At 42.9% G+C, this 22,829-nt stretch overlaps 1 pseudogene; it reads right to left on the bottom strand.

Annotated features, from left to right (window-relative positions):
- Nucleotides 1–5,733: 5,733 nt before the first annotated feature.
- LOC104662771 lies at nt 5,734–10,474 on the bottom strand (annotated as a pseudogene).
- Nucleotides 10,475–22,829: the final 12,355 nt, after the last annotated feature.

The raw sequence follows: 22,829 nt of genomic DNA, 5'->3' as shown, positions 1-22,829 counted from the left end.
CAGCTCTGTGTCATTTCTCAGCATCTACATAGACATCGCATACACCATCAGGCGGTACATCTCCTGCAGAAACATTTGGCAGGCTTTATTTCATAAACACTTGGTTACAGACATCACCCAGTTCTTCTATTTATGTTTTAAGAGATAGGGTCTCACTCTGTTGCCCAGGCTGAAGTGCAGTGGCATGAACCTGGCTCTGCAGCCCTGACCTCCTGGGCTCTAATGATCCTCTCACCTCAGTTTCTCTGAATAGCTGGAACTACAGGTGCATGCAACCATACCTGGCTAATGTTTAAATATTTTTTAGAGATGGGGGTCTTGCTCTGTTGCCCAGGCTAGTCTCAAACTTCTGGCCTGAAATGATCCTCCTGCCTCAGCCTAACCCATTTCTTTTTTAGAAAACACAACTTCAGTTCTAGCATTCTGATGGTGCAAAACTTTTCTCTTGCTTGATGACCTCAATCCCAAAATAATTTACTCTAACAGCTAAATCTTCAAATCACTGAGCCTCAATTTACTTCTACCATCAGTAAAAAGAGGTCAGGGTGGCTCTGGCAAACCTAAGCCCTAGTCCTGGGAAATCCACAGATAGCCCTTTATGACTCACTGGCTTAGTGACTCGATCCCTCCAGCCTGTTTGCTGTGCTTGAGCCACATCTCTGCTGACTGTGGATCCCACACACTCAGAGCTGCGTCCTGTCCGTGGGCACCCTGGGGACACTTGCTGCAGGGTTGATGTTTTGTTATATTTCTGCAGCACAACCAAGGCCGGCTTCTTGAAGGCTGTACACAGTGCACTTGTCCAGCCCCACACTCAGAAGGGATTGAGGTTTAGTGCTCTGCAATGGCAATCTTAAAACTTTTTTTTTTTTTTTTTTTTTTTTTTTTGAGACGGAGTCTCACTCTGTCACCCAGGCTGGAATGCAGTGGTGCGATCTCAGCTCACTGCAAGCTCCACCTCCCGGGCTCAAGCCATTCTCCTGCTTCAGCCTCCCGAGTAGCTGGGACTACAGGCGCCCGCCTCCTCGCCCGGCTAGTTTTTTGTATTTTTTAGTAGAGACGGGGTTTCACCGTGTTAGCCAGGATGGTCTCGATCTCCTGACCTCGTGATCCGCCCGTCTCGGCCTCCCAAAGTGCTGGGATTACAGGCTTGAGCCACCGCGCCCGGCCTTAAAACTCTTAATGATTGTATCTTTGAATTAATGTTTTGTAAGTCAAGTTATGTGCAAAGACGTGGAGCCTCAGCTCCCACCGTTGCATCTGCCGCCTCCCTAGCAAGGGTTCTTCAACATCCCCTCCCCTGTCCTGCCAAGTGACCACTCCCCCCTTTTCCTGCTCCCTCCATAGGGTCCTGCCGAGCGACCACTGCCCCCTTTTCCTGCCCCCCCCCAACAGTGTGGGAGCCAGGCATGCACCCCCTGCATGCCCAGGGCATCAGGATGAGGTCCTGGGCACCTATAAGTGTCTGCACTCACCCAACGCCTATGCTTGTGCCCAAGGGAGTGTGACATTCAATACCAAATAAAAAAACATGACAGAGAGAAAGAGAGAACAGAGACAGAGAGAGAGACCATGAGAGAGAAGAAAGCTTTTCTCCTAAATTGCAGTAAAAATTACGTAACATAAAATGACTCTCTTAACCATTTTAAGTGTACTGCTCAGTTGTGTTAAATACATCCACATTTGTCATCAACTCATTTTCTTTCTTTTTTTTTTTTTTTCTTTTTTTTTTTTTTTTGAGACAGGGTCTCGCTCTGTCACCTCGGCTGGAGTGCAGTGGTGCAATCTCTCAGCTCACTGCAACCTCCGTCTCCTGGGCTCAAGTGATTCTCCCACCTCAGCCTCCCAAATAGCTGAGACTACCGGTGCACTCCTAGCTAAGTTTTGTATGTTTAGTAGAGACAGGATTTTGCCATGTTGCCCAGGCTGGTCTCAAACTCCTGGGCTCAAGCAATCTACCACCTCGGCCTCCCAGAACGCTGAGATTACAGGAGTGAGCCACCATGCCTGACCCAACCCATTTTCAAAACTGTTTTCTTCTTGCAAAACTAAAACTTGATACCCATTATTCCCCATTTTCCCCTACCCCCAGCCCCTGACAACCACCATTCTACTTCCTATCGGTATGAATTTGACAACTCCAGGTACGTCATACAAATGAATCATACAGTTTTTGTCTTTTTGTGACTGGCTTATTTCACTTAGCATAATGTCCTTGGGGTTCTTCCGTGCTGTAGCATGTGTCAGAATTCCCTTCCTTTTTTAAGCTGAATAATATTCCATTGTGTGTCTATATCACATTTTGTTTATCCATTCATCTGTAGATGGACATTTAAGTTCTACCTTTTGGCTATTGTAAGTAACGCAGCCATGAACATGGTATGCAACTATCTCTTTGAGTCCCTGCTTTCGATTCTGTTGGGTATGTTTGGAAGTGGAATTGCTGAGTCATAGGGACTCCTACTTTTTGAACACATTTTCATTTTGAACTGGGCTGTTTAAATTATACAGCTGGCTCTGCACATGCCCAGTCAGGGTATGTATGAATCACAGTGTCTGAGGACTGTTCTCCTTCAGCCAATGGAACTAAGGACTAAAGACTTTCCATGCATGACCTGATAGTGTCACCACCAGAGTGGAGCAAGTGAAAAAGTAAGAGACTAAGCAAGAGTGCTCACCCTCAAGTGTCCCCACCAATCAGGAGCAGCATGTATTGATTGACATTCATGGCTGTAGAACATTCTGGAACTGGTTTTCATTTATCAATGCATGCATTATTTCTTCCATGTATTAAATATGTATTAAACATCAGCTAGGTGCCAGACCTAGTTAAAGACACTGAGGATAAAGCAGTAAACAATGCATGGAAGGGTCTTTCGGGCAAGTCAGACAAGCAAACTAATTGCACATTCGACGGTTTCTTGTGAAAAGTTCTATAAAGGGGAAATGTTGGGCCCTGAGCCCAAGGGTAAAAAGCAAGCTGTGCATGAGTCACTGTCCTGCTTTTAAGGGGCTGGTAAGGTAAGGCAGGAGTTTCCAAAGTGGTACGTGAGATGATCTTAGGTGGTACGTTTTATATTTTCTTTTTAATAGGTACATATTCAGTTTAACATATGTTTGGAAGTATATATCTAATACCCCAAACCCTCAATTCTTAACTATTTCCTGGATGATGCTCAGTTTAAAAAGGAGTTCAAGTAAAATGAATAAACTAAATATTAAAGCCTATTATGTTGTTATTAAAATAAATAAATAATGCAGGAGCTACATGAATGAGACCTAAACATTTAAAGATTGCAACTAAAAAATCTACATCTTGGAAACTCCTTGTGGGTTTTAAAGATAATTTTTTTAATACAGGCATATTTTTAGGAAGTGTATGACTAGGGCTAAGATACAGCTAATTCCATGGGGAAAGGGAAGCAGCTGTGTTTGAGAGGAGCTCCTAACTCAGTTTAGGAGATTCGATAAAGGCTTCCAAGAAAATTGCTTCATGCAATGAATTCTGTTCCTTGAATTATTCAGTCCAGGTGTATTTGTGTGAAATCTTCAAGTATGAGCGGTGGAAACCCACTACAGCCAGCTTAAGCAGGAGGAGTAATTTGCAGATGAGGATGCTGGGTGATCCCAGTGTCTCAGGCCTCAGAGTGACCCACCTCTCTCAGTCTCTGCTCCTAGTACCTACTCTTATCTGAGCCTCTACCTCTCACACTCACTGCACACTTCCTTTCTCAGTGTATTTCCAAGTAGACAAGGTGGAAAATGGCTACCACATTCTTCTATTTATATCTCTTCCATTCAAAGACCATCTCGTCTGATGTTACCATTTCTTACTTCCAAGTCTTGACTTCTGGGGAAGAGATTCTGGTCAGGTCCATCATAGGTGACTTCAGAGGTGGGGGTCCTGTTCACACAAGGACCACTGTCACCACGTGGGTCAGGGATGGGGCAATTCCCAGAATCCAGGTGGGAATAGGGTTGGAGATCCAGGCAGAAAACCTGATGGCACAACCTGGAAAAGTCCTCATTTCAACAGCTTCCAGGCTCCCCTGTGCCCAACATCAGTGTAGGTAGGAACTGCTAACAAGCCTGGAACAACATTTTCTCTTAGGCCACCTTGAGGACACGGGTAGCAGGAGAGAGCTGGAGTGACAGGGGACCTTGACCTCACCCCTGGCCTGTGACCCAGGGTTTCTCTTGGGGAATAAGGAAAGCAGTCCCATGGTCCTGCCATGTGCCTAAGATTTGGGGCTATGTTAACCCATAGGAGGGAGGTAGGGAGGAAACAGTTTGGCTATGCCTATATTTCTACTTTATATCCCAGAAAATAATGGGATTTGGTCCTTCCACTTTGAAAGGCTGTGTCATTCAACAGAGTAATCGCTAACACATGTATAGCTCTTACTATGTGCCAAGTGCATACCATGTTCTAAGTGTTTTACACAGATTAACTCAAATAACTCTGTGATACATAGCTGCCACTATCCCCTTTCCTGAAGGTAAGAAAATTAAGGCACAGAGAGATCAAGGAACTTACCCACGTTTACACAGAAAGGAAATGCAGCGCTAGAACTCAAACCCAGGCAATCTGTCTTCAGAGCCTATGGTACTGATCAAAAGGCCAGACAGACCAAGGTTAAAGTCTTGCTTCACCCCTTACTTGTTAGAAGTTCTCTTTAAACTATTGATTCAGTGATAAAATGGAACAAAAGACACCCACCATGTAAGATTATTGTAAAGACTAGTGGAAAAAATCTGTATCTACAAAGCACTTAGAACTGAATAGGTACTTGATCAGGGTAGTTACTATTGTTAAGGAGGGATAAGGAATCTGAATATTGTTCAGCTCTCATGGGCATCTGGTGATGGGGAGTGTCCCCATTTTCCACACTTTAATTGTCTGCCTAGGCCAGCTCTCATTCAGGCCAGTCCACTCTGTTGCAAGGCAATAATGCCTGCAGTTGTTACCCAGTGCCATAGGTGGCTGAGTACAGCTTCTCATATTACGTATCTTCACATCCTGCTGAGCAATAGCACTAGTGATGCTTTTTCTATGGTTATTTAAAATTTCAGTTCTCCTTAATTGAAGTAGAGCACACATAAAGGGCACAAATCGTAAATGCACGGCTCCAGTGTTATGTGTGCAGAAGTCCAGATCCAGGCCTAGAACACGTCCAGCACCCCAGAGGCTCCTTCTGCCCTTTCCCCATCAATTCCCACACCAGCCAGGCATAGCAGCTCTTGCCTGTAATCCCAGCACTTTGGGAGGCCAAGGCGGGCGCATCGCTTGAGGTCAGGAGTTTGAGACCAGCCTGGTCAACATGGTGAAACCCCATCCCTACTAAAAATACAAAATTAGCTGAGTGCAGTGGTGTGTGCCTGTAATCCCAGCTACTCTGGCAGCTGAGGCAGAAGAATCACCTGAACTCGGGAGGCGGAGGTTGCAATGAGCCGGGATTGCACCATGGCACTCCAGCCTGGGAGACAGAGCAAGACCCCATCTCAAAAGATAAGATAAGATTAAAATAAAATAAAATAAAATTCCCACACCAAAGAGTTGGCCAATGGGCTGACTTCTATTGCCTTAGGTTCGTTTTGCCTGTTTGTGAACTTTGTAGATATGGCTGGATTTGTACTGCCAGTGTTTTTGTGGGCACTTCTTGCCTTCTTCTGCCATGCAGGTGAGTGAGCTATTTGTGGCCAGCGAATCTTTGTCGAAACTCTCTTTGTTCCTTACTGCACCCCTACACACACTTGTACAGGATGTGTGTACAAGACATGTAGACACATGCCAGCATGTGTCTGGCACGTAGAGCATGCCAGCATGAAGAGGCAACCAACTGGTGTTTTTTTAATGTTAGATAAATAAAGCAGGGTCAATAGAAGCCTCATGTATTGTGAAGTAATAAATATTCATTAAAATTCATAACTTGACAATTAAATATTGTCACCTGTGTTCTGGCTCTCACAAAAGATTTAAAATCTCTCAGAGGATTTGTAAGTGGCAAGAGCAAGGAAAGAGGAAGGCATGCAGCCTTAAAGTGAGTTTAGGAAAAGCTCAAGTCACCGCCCTTAGTGACAGTACCAAGAATAACATTTTTAAAAAACAAACAACCAACAACAAAAAAACAGGCTTTGCCACATTATTCCCAGGCCTTATACAGTGGACTTAGTGTACATTCTTGTATTCATTCCTTCAATGACTAGATATTATTCCCATTTTGCAGATGGGAAAATTGAAACTGAAAACAGTTAAGTAAATTGCCAAACATCCCACAATAAGTAGAGATGCCAGGATTTGAACCATCTTTGTCAGAACCTACAGTTCTCAGCCACTATGCTATGCATGGATGAGGAGTGGGTGACATCCTGAAAACAACTCTGGCTTTGATAATGAACAGAGGTAGGTTCCTGGCTCTGCCTCTCCCTGATTCTTTTCGATCCTCAAGCAAGAAAAGAGCAGGGAGGGATAATTTCTACTTTGCTGGTTTGTTAAAACATACGTAATAATATTTTAAAAGCACCTCTCTCATCAAAGGCACTCAGCCAGTGGTGGCTTGTTAAAACTATTCACCATCACACTCACTAGAGGTGAGCTGCCAGTAGCAATGACAGCTGCACCTTGCAGCAAGGATCTTCCCAGCAGAAGTGACACCCACTGGCCATAGGGAGCCTGCACCTCTCTATCTGTCACCTTGCACTTTGTAGGCCTTCCAGCAGGGTCTGTCTCTGGCCTGAAGTTCCCACACAACACCACAGACAAGGCAGCAACTGAACACACAAGTCAACCAATGGATCTGAATGACTCGCAGTCACCCATCAATTCAGTGAAACAACTACTATTGATTTCTGGGGGTTTTCCACCCCACTGGTTGTTTAACTGAATTGATGGGTGTTCTGTGGAATTGATTGCACCAGCCAGTTCTTTTAGTGTGATGGAGACAAAACGCTAGTATGTTTCCCAGAAAATGAATGAATCTGCTCGTTAATGTTCTGCCAAATAATTGTTTCCAGTGACAGTGGTTTTCCTTCTTCGCTCCTTCTGTGTAGGGATTGGGAAGTATGTAAGGGACTTTCATTGCATGTCAGTATGCTGATAAGCTGGCCCCTTTCAATTTCCTCACAGTTCTCAGGGGCTGATTAGATGCCAGAATGAATCCACCAATTTCCCTCTCCCCACACACAGATTTTTGCCAGTTCTGAGTCACTGTGTTTCATATGTTCCCCACCACCATCACCAATCATGTGCATCAAAGCTGATTTTCCCCACTAAATGAAAATGCAGACTCAGGCATGTCAACAGTATGCCAACTCTCGGGGCTAATGATTTACACACCTATGATTTATATTTTCTTCCCCGGAGGTTGTTTTTTGTGGATTTCAGACAGCACCACACTTGTTTTCAATGACAGTGATTAAAAAAACAGATGTCAGGATGAGGACTAGGGAACGGTGTGGGGGATAGAATGACAAGAAAATAAAAAGGTTCATTGAGAGAAGTCTGAAACCTTTCCTTGAGTCACTGAGCTCTTATGCTTCCCCTAGCCATGGGGAGAGACGAGTTTTTCCCTTTTAGGAAAATATAGATTATAGAAAATATATAGATTAAAGTTAATTTTTATTGACTTTCGGGAAAAAAATCTCTCTCTTTGAGCTGTTGCCACTGTCATTGTTATTTCACTGTTGTGCTGAGATCTCAGGGCTATTGAAATTGGTGATGCAAGTAAAATTCTCACATGCAATAAAAGAGAAAAAGATCCTAAGGACATGGAGTCTCACTCGCCATAAAGCTCCGTAAGTCAGTTGACTCCAAATATGCAATGTATATTTTGCATTTTTATGCATTTTATACAACATGAAATGTCTCATTTCTGGCAACTCGTATGTAAGACAGCGTATTAGTTCATTTTCACACTGCTGTCTTTATAGACATACCTGAAACTGGGAACAAAAAGAGGTTTAATTGGACTTACAGTTCCACATGGCTGGGCAAGGTCTCACAATCATTGTGGAGGGTGAAAGGTACTTCTTATGTGGCAGCAGCAAGAGAGAATGAGAGAAGAAGCAAAAGCAGAGACCCCGATAAACCCATCAGATCTCGTAAACTTATTCACTATCATGAGAATAGCATGGGAAAGACTGGCTCCCATTATTCAATTATCTCCCTCTGGGTCCCTCCCACAACACGTGGGACTTATGTGAGATACAATTCAAGTTGAGATTTGGGTGGGGACACAGCCAAACCATATCAGACAGTATTGACATTAAGGGTCACACAGTATGGGGTGACACAATGCCAATGTTTAAAAATGTGATTTGTGGGACGGGCATGGTGGCTCACACCTGTAATCCCCAGCACTTTAGGAGGCCGAGGCAGGCAGATCACCTGAGGTCAGGAGTTCAAGACCTGGCTAACATGGTGAAACCCCATTTCTACTAAAAATACAAATAATTAGCCATGCATGGTGGTGCACACCAGCCACTTGGGAGGCTGAAGCAGGAGAATCGCTTGACCCCGGGAGGTGGAGGTTGCAGTGAGCCAAGATCATGCCATTGCACTCCAGCTTGGGCAACAAGAGCAAAACTCTGTCTCAAAAATAAATAAATAAATAAATAAATAAATAAATAAATAAATAAATAAATTTGATTTGCTTCTGCATATTGACGTACTTTATGGTACACAAAAGATGAGCCACGAAGCAAGCCTCCCTCGCTGAAAACAAATGAGGAATTGTGAATTCGGCTATGAGGCACTAGAAAGTAGACAATTTCTCAGTGGTACTAGAAGAGCATCCCTCAAAGTGGCAGGTATAAAATAAGTGGGAACACCTATAAATGATTAAAAACTCTTAGCAAACTAGAAATAGAAAGGAAATTCCTTAATCTGACTTTTAAAATTATCTATTAAAATCCTACAGCAAATGCTATTTCTAATGGCAATCGCTGAAAGTATTCTCTCTGAAATGAGAAACAGGGCAAGGAAACCTGTGACCAGCACTTCTAGCCAACATTGTATTGGAGATCCTGCCAGCATAATAAGAAAAAGAAAGAAAACCTACAAAGATTGGAAACAAGAAAAAAAAAAACTGCTAATTGTCGCATTGTCCAAAAAGAAAACTCAAGAGATATCTGTAAGCAGAATTAATAAGAGAGTTCCACACTGTTGTGGAATCCAGGATTTTTTTTCTTTTTTTTTTTTTTTCAATTGTGCCTAATCCACATATATTTAAAAGTGGTTTTTCTCATCAAGACTTTCCTATTTAGTTTTCAAAGAAATAACAACTTTTGGTCACTAGTTCATATAATATTTCCCTAAATCATAATTTTATTGTTAAATATAACTGTCATTAACAGGTTTTGGTCCAAACACAACTAAATCCTACTAAGTGTGCTGCTCAAGTGATAGAAGCAGAAATGCATGGATGTATGAGCCTCAGCTGTTGCTTATATCAAGCATGTATGTCTTTTTAGGCTAATGTTTTGACCTATGAGGGCCTTACCCACCCTGGAGAAACTGGCTTCCTAGGGCTAGTCAATTCCCAGAGATGGTACTATGAGTGCCCTTTCATACACAAACCAACCAATCCAGAGCCCCACTCCTCTCCCACCTCCTCTATCAGGCTCTTACACTCGAGGCCGATATTCCCTTGCCTAATCATCCCAGGACCAGGTGCCAGACAATTCAGGACAGCCCCTACATCCCAGGGCCTGCTGAAATTATTCTAACTAGTTGATCCTAAGCTTGCTTACCTTGCCTCATCCATTCCCTCCCATGGAAACTATAATAAAGGTTCTTGCCTTGTAAGTATCTTCCATTAGGTAATGCACGTTGCAGAATCTGCAACACTCTGACCCGTGATGTGCTTTTGATGCACTTCGGCTTTAAGCTCCTTGCTTCCAGAACCATAACCAGGAATCGTTAGGCACTGTAAGGGATAGACAAGCCTCCATCAACAGAGCTCGCAGAGCCCCCAAAACTTTGTTGCCAGTGGTGGTTCTGGCAAGGCCTGCACCCAAATAGCAGGTAAAGGCAGCTGGCTGACTGACCATCAATGCTTCCCACATTGTATTTATCTCTGGTTATCTCCACTTGGCCTTCATAGATCTTGTCCATGCCAAACCTACTGAGAAGGCTGCATGCCAGCAGCAGGCCAGTACAACATGTTGCAGCATCGTTTGTCAGGCCAACCTTTACACTGTATTTTGGCAGTTCGTGTGCATAAGCTGCACAGACTACCATGTCCCATTCTATATGGGCATAAGCCATTTGATAAATGGTATCTCTATTTATCACACCAACAATTATTCTGTATTTGTGTGTGTTAGACTTACTTTTATCCTGTACTACCAAGTGTTTCCAAGCATAATAATCAGTTTTACCCTCTCACTGTCTTCTAAATGTCACTTGGTATCTCTTAAAGTAGGCCTTATACTTGACAATTTTAACAAACCCCACCCTGTGGAACAGATCCATGTCCACAGCTCAGCACTGACTCCTAGAACTGGAATTTACTCAAATTCTCCATCTTGTCATATACTTTTGACATTCTCCATCTTGTCATATGCTTTTTTGAATATCAGTCACTTAATTTGAAGTCTATATCAATAACTCCAACATTAGAGAAACCTGTGAGTGTTTTTAGTTTGTTTTTAGTTTGTCTATTTTATTTTTCCCTTGGTCTTGTTTATTAGTATCCCTGGTAATTTTTGTTGGATGCTGGACATCATCTTTGAAAAGTTACAGAGGTTCTGGGTGATATCCCTCTCCCTTTTGAATACCTTTGTTCATTATTGGTTCAAAAGAGGATTCGCTCTGTCCTCTGGAAGCTGGCAAAGAGGGAGATCACCTAAATGCAATCAGGCTGTGAGCAAGCTGAGGCTCAATGCAATCTTTGAATACCTTGATCCATTCCTGGTTCACACCTTCTCCTGAAGCACAGCACTGCAGACGTTCTGACTTAATGCCTGGAGTGCTTCCCAGGGCCTCTCCTCTTGGATAGATCCCACACTTCAATATTTTGCTTCTCTAGCACCATGAGTCTACCAGAAACCCTGCAGCTGCTTTGCACTTGGCTTTGTGGCTCTCCTCCATGAACAGCACATGTTGAGGGAAAACTGATATTAAACAAGGCCACTCCTTCACACGTCCTTTCTCTCTGAAATCTTCACCCCTCAAGTACTGGCTGTAAGTCCTTACCAGCCCCAAACTCCAATTTCTGTCTCCCAAACCCCTTGAGGTTGAGAAAAGCTCAGCTGACTTCACCCCTGCTCAAGGGTCAGCAAATGCCCCCAAGGTAAGCAGCATGCAGAACCTGGTCTAACCTCAGAGAACGTTTCTGCCCTCTATGATCTTACCCTTCAAACATAGGCCGCCTCCATCATTCACATATGCCTTTAATTTTGTATTTTAATTTCTCCAGCTTTTCTAGTTTCTCTCAGAAGAAGCATTAGGCTGTTACACGATATTCCATCATAGTCAGAAGGTGAGGTCTGTTGTGCCAGACCCCTACTGACTCCAGCAGGGATGGCACGATGTCCCAGAGGCCAAAGAAGAGACCCAGGGCCAACAAAGGAGACCCAGGGTGTATTGAGGACTTACATACAGGGCAGTCCAGGAGCAGCGAGTGGACAGAAAAACCACTATTGTTTGTAAAAAGCATGCAGTTTATACAGTATTTTCACTTAGCAAACTCCACCTACCAACCCACACCTAGCACCCTCCTTTTTTTTTTTTTTTTTTTTTTTTGAGACGGAGTCTCACTCTGTCACCGGGGCTAGAGTGCAGTGGCCGGATCTCAGCTCACTGCAAGCTCTGCCTCCCGGGTTCACGCCATTCTCCTGCCTCAGCCTCCTGAGTAGCTGGGACTACAGGCGCCCGCCACCTCGCCCAGCTAGTTTTTTGTATTTTTTAGTAGAGACGGGGTTTCACCGTGTTAGCCAGGATGGTCTCGATCTCCTGACCTCGTGATCCGCCCGTCTCGGCCTCCCAAAGTGCTGGGATTACAGGCTTGAGCCACCGCGCCCAGCCAGCACCCTCCTTTTAACCCAAAACAAAGGGCCTCAATCCCCTGTATGACCTGCATTCCAAGGAATGGGCCAGGGATTCAGATGTCCTTCCCTTCAGAGATAAGGAATGAATCTCCAGGCTGGCCACTCCTGGGTTCCTTAGCTCCAAACTCTGAACACACATTCTTCTTAGACCATAGGATTATTCTTAGGGTATGCTTGAGTTATTGCTGTCAGATGTGTCTGCCATACAAAGTCCCACTAAGGACACATAGAAGAATGGCTACTAAGCAGTGAGGGTAAAACTAAAATGAAACACCACAAGTTTTTAGTGGAATAGAGTGATAAGAACAGGAGAATGAGGGAATTCAGAATAGCAATAAAAAATGGCAGGAAAGATGAGTCATGGGATATAGGATGTCTACAAAGTGTTGAGGGCAGAAAAGAGTTGAAATAAAAACAGGAGCAAAGAGTTGTAAGCCAATAATGATTCTGGCCTTTCTCTAAACTGCCCTGTGTAATATACTCATCCACCAAATCGCCACACAGGCAGCATATGGCTAGCGCTCAACTCAATGGATTACGTTCCAAAACTTCAAAATTGAAGTCATGTCTACTGATATGAAGTGTGGCTAGAAAGTATCTTAGACATGTGATCATGACATGCTTCCCCACTGGACTGTAAGCTCCACTAAGGGAGAACCCTTGCGTGGCTTGTTCACCATTGTCTCATCTGCCCCTAGCCTAATGCTCTGCACAAGTAGGCATGTTCAAAGTCAGTTTACTGAATAATGCTCCATTAAAAACATAAATAACAGTCAGGCACGGTGGCTCATGCCTGCAACCACAGTACTTTGGGGAGTTGACGTGGGAGGATCACTGGATGCCAGGAGTTCAAGACCAGCCTAGGCAACATAGTGAGACCCCATCTCTACAAAAAAATAAATAAATAAAAATAAAAATTAGCCAGGAGTGGTGGCACATGCCTATAGTCCTAGCTATTCAGGAGGCCAAAGTAGGAGGATTCCTTGAACCCAGGAGTTCAAGGCTGTAATAAGCTCTGATTGCACCACTGCACTCCAGCCTGGGTGACAATGCGAGACCCTGTCTCTAAAAATATGTAAATAAATAAAAACCTGAATAACAAATTTTGAAAACCATGAAATTATTTAGAGCCTAGATGTACATTGAAAGTGGAGACAGAGAAGCAAAATTTCATGCTATGGGATGTGAAGGAAAAAGATGGATTGAGGATGACATTAGCCTGAGCAATTGAAAGAATGGATTTGATACGGGCTGAGATGAGGAAAGATGTGGGTGTTGAAGAGGGTTTGAAGAGGGTCCAGGTAAGAGTTTGGCTCTACATATGCTGACTTGGAGATATCCATTAGGGATCCAAGTTGAGATGTTCATAGGCAGAGAGATGAGTCCACAATCTTTAGCATATGATGGTGCTGAAAGCCTTGGAACTGGGTAAGATCACTACGGGGTGTGCTGACTATCCTCCCTTTGCCTCCCTGTTGCCATGTTCCATCCTCCTATCCTTCTTTATCCTGGCTCATTTGGACTTTGTCAGTCAGATGTCTGCCTTCTATTCGGGTTCAGCCAATAGGAGCATGAGCAAGAGATCAAAGACCCAGACACTCCTGGCTGAACTGCCTTATGCTGACTCTGTCCCTGCATCAAAGGCTATAGCTCCCACCAGCCAGCTCACACTTTCTATTACCCTTTTTCAGTTCCCGTAGCCACTCCTCTTCTAGCCCCTTCAGATTCTCCACTGTTTCTAGCTCCAGATACTGTGCATTATCTATTGTTAGTGTGTCTAAATTGTACTCACATCTATAAAATGTCCCATTATCATACTCTCCTCAAATTACCCAGGTATTTCCTACTGGGGCCCTAATACAGGAAGAAGACAAAATATAAACCCAAGGACTAGGACCTGGGCAGTCAACTTAAGAGTTTGGGAAGAAGAGCAGGAGCAAGTAAAGGAGAACAAGAGGAAGCAACCAAGAATGTAAGAGACAATGTAAGAATATGCGGACCCCAGGTGAAGAAAGCATCTCCAGAGGGATGACCAGCAGTGTTGATGGTATAGATAGTTCATGTGACATGAGGACCCACTGAGAATATGCCATTGGCTTAGCAACATGGGAGTATTGATCACCTTGACAAGAGCAATTTTGGTGGGATGCTAATGCAATGTTTCCACGTACAGTGATTACAGATAGAAAATGAGGGGAGATTCTGCTGATCTCTTCCCAATGATAATAAGTAATCATAGTTTCTGGAAAATGAGATATAAAACTATATTTAAGGTATATTTTTAATCGGCATAGCACTATGCAAATGTAGAGACTCCCAAATAATAATGACAGGCACCATTAAACAAGTACCAAGAGCCAGGCTCAGGGCCAGACGCTTTGCATATATTGTCTTCCTTAATCTTCATAGACATCCCATGAGACAGAATTATTATTCCCATTTAATTGATTCATTTGACAGCTATTTATTGAATACCTACTATGGACTAAGTACTGCTTTAACTTATGCAACATCAGTTATCCAAAGGGAAAAATGAATCTGCTTTAATGAACTTGCTTTCTGGTGGTAAGGTTCAAATAAGGAACTGCAACACAGAGAAGTCACATAATTTTTTCCAAGTTCAAAAAGCCAGGAAGTAGAGGACCTGGAATCTGAATAAAACACCGTTCTTTCCGGTACATTTTTGACTTTGAAATAGCATACCAACAAATTTACAATCTAAAGGTTGTTCTAAAAAATCAGAGATGACTTTAAGCTTTCTGTAGAATAAACATGATTTCCAGGGCAAGTCTCAATTCCATATTCAAATATGAAACATCTAGGCTGGTGCGGTGGTTCATGCCTGTAATCCAAGCACTTTGGGAGGCCAAGGTGGGCGCATCGCCTGAGGTCAGGAGTTCGAGACCAGCCTGGCCAATATAGTGAAACCCTGTCTCTACTAAAAATATAAAAATTAGCTAGGTGTGGTGGTGCACACCTGTAGTCCCAGCTACTCAGGAGGCTGAGGCAAGAGAATCACTTGAACCTGGGAGGCTGAGGTTGCCGAGATTGTGCCACTATACTCCAGCCTGGGTGACAGAGTGAGACTCCATCTCAAAAAAAAAAAAAAAAAAAACCAACAAATATGAAACATCTGATGGCCCAATATCTGTCAAGGACTAAGATTAAAAAACTCAAATATTGAGTAATTCTCTCCAGGAAACCCATCAGTAGTTCGCTGCATTTGAACTCCAAAGGAAGCATAAACACATACACAATACACACACACTCAAACACTCTCTGTCTCTTACACATACACATGCTTTTATATAAACCTATCTGGGAGGGGAAGAGGAAGGGAGAGTGACCCTGGCATTGCGTGTCTTGGGCAAGTCAGAAGACAGGGGGATTTCTAGAAGAAAGCACACACAAGCACCTTCTAAAGCTGAAAAGCCCTGTTTAGATATTTGTCTAACAACAATAGGTACAAAGCCCACGACTCGAGGATCCCCCAAATCCCTCCCGAAAACAGAGCCTAAGGAGTTAGCCATGAAAACCTGGACCTTACCTTCCAGCAATGGCACAGGACCCCTGATGGTGGCAGGGGGAGTGCTGGGTGCACAGGAGGGAGAAATACCCTTGCTCACAGAGACTGCAAGTCTCTTTGTGATACAAAATGACAGGAAAGTGACAAATAGCCTTTAACTCCACTTTCATGATTTAAAAAGTCTCAGGGGTCCATTTATTTATTTTTAATCTTCTGGGTGGGTGTCTCTTTTCTATCGGCATAAATGCCTGATTGGGCCTCAGCTAATCAACTCTAACAGTTTCTGATTCCACCCAGGTAGGATGGAAGATAACACATGTGTCTAACTTGATTGCCAGGCATTGGTTGTACTGTACATCCTGCTGCCTTGTGGCTTTTACCTTTAATCTCTGTGAGCTCTGTATGCTCAGAGAATTTTTCAAAATCATTTATCTTAAGCTATCCAGCTGCTGCCTCTCAGTGTGTATGTCCAGCCAGAAGATGAAATTCCCATGAGCAAATCTGGGCTCTAAACCCTCAGTGGCTATCCAGCACAGTCTTTCTGATAGACTCTCCAGAGTTTCATATTTTCTATGAAATATGGGGAAGAAAAAAGGGACACTTCATTGTTGACCACCTACTAAGTACCAGATGATCCAACAGACACCTTATAAGCCTTACTCCCCATTTATGGTCTCTTTTTCATAGACAAGAAAATGCGCCAAAGGAAAGCCCAGTTTGCAAGAAGCAAAGCCAAGAATTAAACCTAGTTTAGATTGTCAGTTGCATAAATCGGAGGTGCAGTTTCTCACTGTCTCGTAAAGTCTTATGTGTCAGAGATTGCTAGCTATCCCCTAGTGACTGTTGCCCCTTCTCTCTCAATTTCAGCTGAACAGTTTCTCCAAATAAAGGCTATATTTTCCAGCCTCCTTTGCAACATGGTGTTGCCATGCAGCAAAGTTCTGACAAGTGGAAAGTAGTTGGAAGTGGTGAGCTTCTTCTAAGCTGCTCCATTAAAAAGAAAGGGCTTTCTTCCCCTGTCCACCGGCATCTTAGGCAAAAATGATGAGTTATTTCAGACTATGTGGATAAGGGCAACTCCCTACAGAGAGGAAGCAATAATGCAGAATGGGTCCCCATCACCAATGCCATGAAGCCATCCTACCAATCCTGGGCTGCTTACACACTAACTAACATGGTTTGAATTTGCGTCCCCAGCCAAATCCCATGTCAAATGGTAATCCCCAGTATTGGAGGAGAGGTCAGGTGGGAGGTGATTGGACCATGGGGGCAGACTTTTCCCCTTGCTGTTCTCATGATGGTGAGTTCTCATGAGATCTAATTGTTGAAAAGTGTGACACCTCCCTGTTCTCTCTCTTCCTACTTCTCTTGCCATCTAAGATGAGCCTCTTTCCTCTTTGCCTTCCACCATAATTGTAAGTTTCCTGAGGCCTCCCCAGCCATGCTTCCTGTATAGCCTATGGAACTGTGAGCCAATTAAACCTCTTTGCTTTATAAATAACCCAGTTTCAGGTGGTTCTTTACAGCCAAGCAAGAACAGACTAATATAGAAAATTGGTACTTAGGAGTGGGGCATTGCTATAAGATATTTGCAAATGTGGAAGCAACATTGGAACCTGGTTTAACAGGCAGAGATTAGAACAGTTTAGAGGGTTCAGAAGAAGACAGAAAGATGAGGGAAAGTTTGGAACTTCCTAGAGACTTGTTAAATTGTTGTGCCCAAAATACTGATAGTGATATAGACAACGAAGTTCAGGCTGAGGAGGTCTCAGATAGAGATGAGGAATTTATTGAGAACCAGAGCCAAAGTCACTTTTGTTATGCATGAGCAAACAGATGATCTGAAACTGGAAGCAGAGTGTAAAAGTTTGGAAAATTTGTAGCCCAGCTATGTGGTAGAAAAGAAAAACCCATTTTCTGGAGAGGAATTCAAGCCAGCTGCAGAAATTTGCATATGTAAAGAGGAGCCAAATATTGATAGCCAAGATAATAGGGAAAATGCCTCAAAGGCATTTCGGAGGTCCTTTGCAGCAGCCCCTCCCATCACAGGCCTGGAGGCCCAGGAGGAAAGAATGGTTTTGTGGGCCAGGACCAGGGTCTAGCTACTCTATGCAGCCTGAGGACGTGGTGCCCTGAATCCTGGCTGCTCCAGCTTCAGCCATGGCTAAAAGGGGCCAAGGTGCTGCTCAGGCAGAGGGTGCCAGCCATAAGCCTTGGCAGTTTCCATGTGGTGTTAAGCCTGCAAGTACACAGAGTGTGAGAGTTGAAGCTTGGAAGCCTCTGCCTAGATTTCAGAGGATGTATGGAAATCCTTGAATGTCCAGGAAGACTGTTGCAAGGGTGGAGTCCTCATGGAGAACCTCTACTAGGGCAAAGTGAAGGGAAAATGCAAGCTTGGAGTCCCCTACACAGAATTCCCACTGGGGCACTGCCTAGTGGAACTGTGAGAAGAGGGCCACTGTCTTCCAGACCCCAGAATTGTATATCTACCGACAGCTTACACTGTGCTTCTGGAAAAGCCACAGGCACTCAATGCCAGCCAGTGAAAGCAGTCAAGGGAGCTGTACCCTGCAGAACTGCAGGGGTGGAGCTTCCCACGGCCTTGAGAGCCCACCCATTGCATCAGTGTAACCTGGATGTGAGACATGGAGTCAAAGGAGATTATTTTGGAGCTTTAAGATTCAATGGCTACCCTGCTGGGTTTTGAACTTGCACGGGGCCTATAGCCTCTTTGTTTTGGCTGATTTCTCCCTTTTGGAATGGGAGTGTTTAGCCAATGCCTTTACCCCTATTGTATCTTTCCAGTAACTGACTTGTTTTTTTACTTTACAGACTCATAGGCAGAAGGGACTTGCCTTCTTTCAGATGAGACTTTGAACTGTGGACTTTTGAGTTAATGCTGAAATGAGTTAAAACTTAGGGGACTGTTGAGAAGAGATGATTGTACTTTGTAATGTGAGAAGGACATGATATTTGGGAGGGGTTGGGGTGGAATTATACGGTTTAAATTTGGGTCCTTATAACCAATGCCATGAAGCCTTCCTACAAATCCTGGGCTGCTTACACACCAATTAATATGGTTTCAATTTGTGTCCCTGTCCAAATTTCATGTTGAACTGTAATCCCCAATGTTGGAGGAGAGGTCTGGTGGGAGGTTATTGGATCAGGGGGGCAGACATCCCCCTTGCTGTTCTCATGATGGTGAATGAGTTCTCATGAGAGGTGGTTGTTAAAAAGTATGTAACACCTCTCCTCTTCTCTGTTCCTCTTGCTCTAGGCATGTAAAATGTGCCTCCTTCCTCTTTGCCTTCTGCCATGATTGTAAGTTTCCTGAGGCCTCCCAACCACGCTTCCTGTACAACCTGTGGAACTGTTAGCTAATTAAACCTCTTTTCTTTATAAATTACCCAGTTTCAAGTATTTCTTTATAGCAATGTGAGAACAAACTAATACACCAACTATGACATGAAAGAGAAAGAAATCTCTATTTTGTTTAATTTCAGATCTCTGCCACCATGACCAAGGCTATAGCCTAACTAAAATCTCTTTTTTCAGAAGATTTTCTCCTCTTATCCCTCTTTAGAAACAAGTATTCTCTCAAAGGAATTTAGGTAAACACAAGAATAACACATTTTGGTGGGAAACCCTTATTGGTTACAGAACACCTTCAAAAGCTAATAATTTTGCATTCAAAGAAATACATAAAGTCAAGAGATTTTGAAAATAAAAAACCTTAGCAATATCCAAGGGCCTATTAGGGTACATATTATGTTTCTGAGATGCACTGATGAAGTAATGTGTGTTAGAGAAACACATGCTACATTCATTTAATTTTTAACCTTTTGGGTAAATGTCCCTTTTTAAGGAACGTCCTGAAAATATGGATGTGAAAATAGTGGCTTTGAAATCAAAGAGAATCAAGGCCAGGTGCCAGCTCAGCCACTTAGTAGCACAAGTAAAGTCTTTAATTTTTCTAAGCATTAACAACTACTCAGCTAACAGTAACTCAGACCTCATACTATAGGAAAAGAAGTAAAAGCAATGATGAACAAATTCACAAACAAATAAATACAAAAGACCAATAAGCATATGGGAAAAAGTCAGCTCAATAGATATCAGAGAAGAGTAAAACTGTGAAAGAATTATATAACTCAAAGAACTGTCCCAGAATATTTGGAACCATATTAGAGTACCTTACATATAGTAGAAGCCTGGCAAGTGTCCATGGTTGGTCCAACCTGCTCTGAATTTTGTTTGCATTTCACAGCAACTAATTCCTTTAATTTCAGGGAAAGTGGCTGTGCCTGCTGCTTTATGTCTGTCTTATAGAAAAACTAGTTCAATATAACTTGAAGACTAGAGGGGGAAGTTATAATAATAGACAGTTCTGTTTGGTTTACATTTAGATGCTGGTGAGCAGATACACTCTTGGACACAGAAAAGGTCACAAAACATGAAGTCAGGAGCCACTAGTTTTAGTCTGAGTTCTACCATCTACTTGCTCCATCAAATTTTGGTCAGTCTCAGTTTTCCCATATGAATCTATGGCATTATACGTTTGTTTGTTTGTTTTTAATTAACGGACAGATACTCCAATTAGTACAAACATAGATACCAAGCAATGAAATAAACCCTGAAGAAGTGAAATGACAATGTGTAACAAACAACCAACTATGACTCAATGAGCAAGAGGAAGTGACCTGTCCTCCAGGATGCAGACAGTGAAAACCCTCACACTCTCCACATTCCCAACTGTCCTGAATAGCCAAGTCCATGTGCCATTATTTCAGACTGCAGCTCCCACCACACACACACATAAACACTCACATACCCTTTCTACAGATCTCTAACCCATCTTTGTCCCCTGCACTAGATTTCAAAGACTGACATTTCCAATCCAGTGTCTACCTCTATACATGCTGTAGTCACATGTCTGCTGCATTCTCCAAACTCTCTGGAACTAAACTGAATGTCTCAAGCCTCCATGACCTGGGCCTGAAATCCCATTGTTTGTTCTACTTGGTGGAGAAGTCTTGGAGTCTTTTTCCCAACTCAGATGCCCCTGCTACAAAGTAATATCTAAAAAGCCCATTGAAAAAATAAAAATAGCCAGGTGTGGTGGCTCACACACCTGTAATCCCAGCACTTTGGGAGGCCGAGGTGGAAGCATCACCTGAGGTCAGGAGTTCAAGACCAGCCTAACATGGAGTAACCCCGTCTCTACTAAAAATACAAGATTTTTACAAAACACAAGATACAAAAGATTTTTACAGAAATACAAAAAGATTGTGCCAAACCCATCTATCTGGGTCCTTTCCCACTGCAAAATTAGCCAGGCTTGGTGGCACATGCCTGTAATCCCAGCTACTCAGGAGGCTTAGGCAGGAGAATTGTTTGAACCTGGGAGGCAGAGGTTGCAGTGAGCCGAGATCACGCCATTGCACTCCAGCCTGTGCAACAAGAGCGAAACTCCATCTCAAAAGAAAAATAAGAGAAAAGAAAAAGAAAACTGAAAAGCTTATTGAATCAAGAGCTCCCAGCCTCACAATGACACCCATCACTAGGCCACATCTCTCTTCTGCTCTTATCCTGAACTTTGAGCAGTCTGCCCCTTTGGACTGTGGAAATCCTAGAACTCCCACAAATGACACTCACTTGGCTTATTATTTAACTTCCAAGTGACAAGCTGAGTAGCAGTGGTCTCCAGTCCCCTGCTTGCCCCCTTGCTGAACACCAAGTAATGAAAAGGCAACCACAAGGTTCAGAGTTCTTTCAGTGCTTATTGAAAAAGAGGCAATATATGTTTAGGAAAATGTCCTCCTCTCACAAAGTTGCCTCTGCTCTCAGGGGTCTATTGTACCTTCTCTTTGTCCTGAGTTAATCACCTCTTCACGGTGTAATTAGAATGTCCACTCGTTATTCCTAGGTAGAAATGGGTACCTCTAGGGAGGTAGTCAGGTTTCCCACACAGCAGTTGATTGACGAAGTGCCCACACCTGGACAAGCAGTGCAGCGATCAACCCAAGGACTATCCTACGGGGTCATTATTAAATAGAATATAGGACACACACCAACATCCTGAAACCACAGAGCTATACGTTGTTTTTGAAGGTGCCTTTTCCATCACTCCTCCTAATGTTCCCTTTACACGTTGTGAAATTCAGCTCCTAGATTGACTTCCCATGCCTTCAATAATGCTAGGCTTTCAAAATTCCTTGCACTCCAGTGCCTCACCAGGCCAGCCAGCTGTCTTGGCTGATAAATTCTGCATTAGCAAGAGAGACATTAAACTTGAAGTATTTCATTTCCAAGAGATGTGCTGTTTTTTCTTTTATATGAATTTTCATGGAAAAATAAAATTGACATTAAGTTCCAGGTTCATCTGGAAGACCAGGAAAACTCTCCCTTCAGTGAACACACTTCTCTTAATACCCAGGAGTGCCCATGGGAAGTCACTGTACCTCGGTGAGAAAGGATGGGTCTTAGAGTACACAGTCCTGATGTTGAATCCAGATTTTCCAAATCACCATCTATGTGACCTTGAACAAATTATAAATCCTTTCTGACCCTTTGTTTCACCATCTATGAACGGTGATGGTGGTAATATTACTTTGCCAAATTAGCAAAGAAATACATGTATAATATCTGGCACCTGATACTAATTCAATGGCTAGAGGCTAGTATATATCCTACCAGAAGGCTATGTCCCTAATCAGAAGTATATATCCCTTAGTATTTATCCCTAATCAGAAGGGATTAGGAACTTGAGCTTTCATTCCAGACAAACCTGGGTTAGTACCCACGTCAGTACTCTGATTTGTGAAAATTTATTTCACCTCCTGAGTTTGTTTCTCTCTGTAAAGTATTAGTGAAAACTAATACATTTCTTGTTGGAAGGATTAAAGGCAATTTTTGTAAGCACTTAGCACGTGGTATATGTTTAATAAATGGTAGCTGTTATCACCCTTGATGTTGCTACTACAGTTGTCACTTGGTATTAATGAGGGGATTGGTTCCAGGACCCCCTCGGATACCAAATGTGCAAATGCAGTAAGTCCCTGCTTAAAGTGGCATAGTATTTACATGTAACCTACACACATCCTCCTGTTTACTTTAAATCATCTCTAGATTACTTATAAAACCTAAAACAATGTAAATGCTATGTAAATAATTGTTCTATTATATTGTTTTTATTTGCTCTTTAGATTATTGCATATTTTATTATTTTTTCCCCGAATATTTTTGACACATG

Source organism: Rhinopithecus roxellana, chromosome 18 (genome assembly GCF_007565055.1).
Source record: "Rhinopithecus roxellana isolate Shanxi Qingling chromosome 18, ASM756505v1, whole genome shotgun sequence".
NCBI lineage: Eukaryota > Metazoa > Chordata > Mammalia > Primates > Cercopithecidae > Rhinopithecus > Rhinopithecus roxellana.
This window is presented reverse-complemented; position numbering and strand designations above follow the sequence as displayed.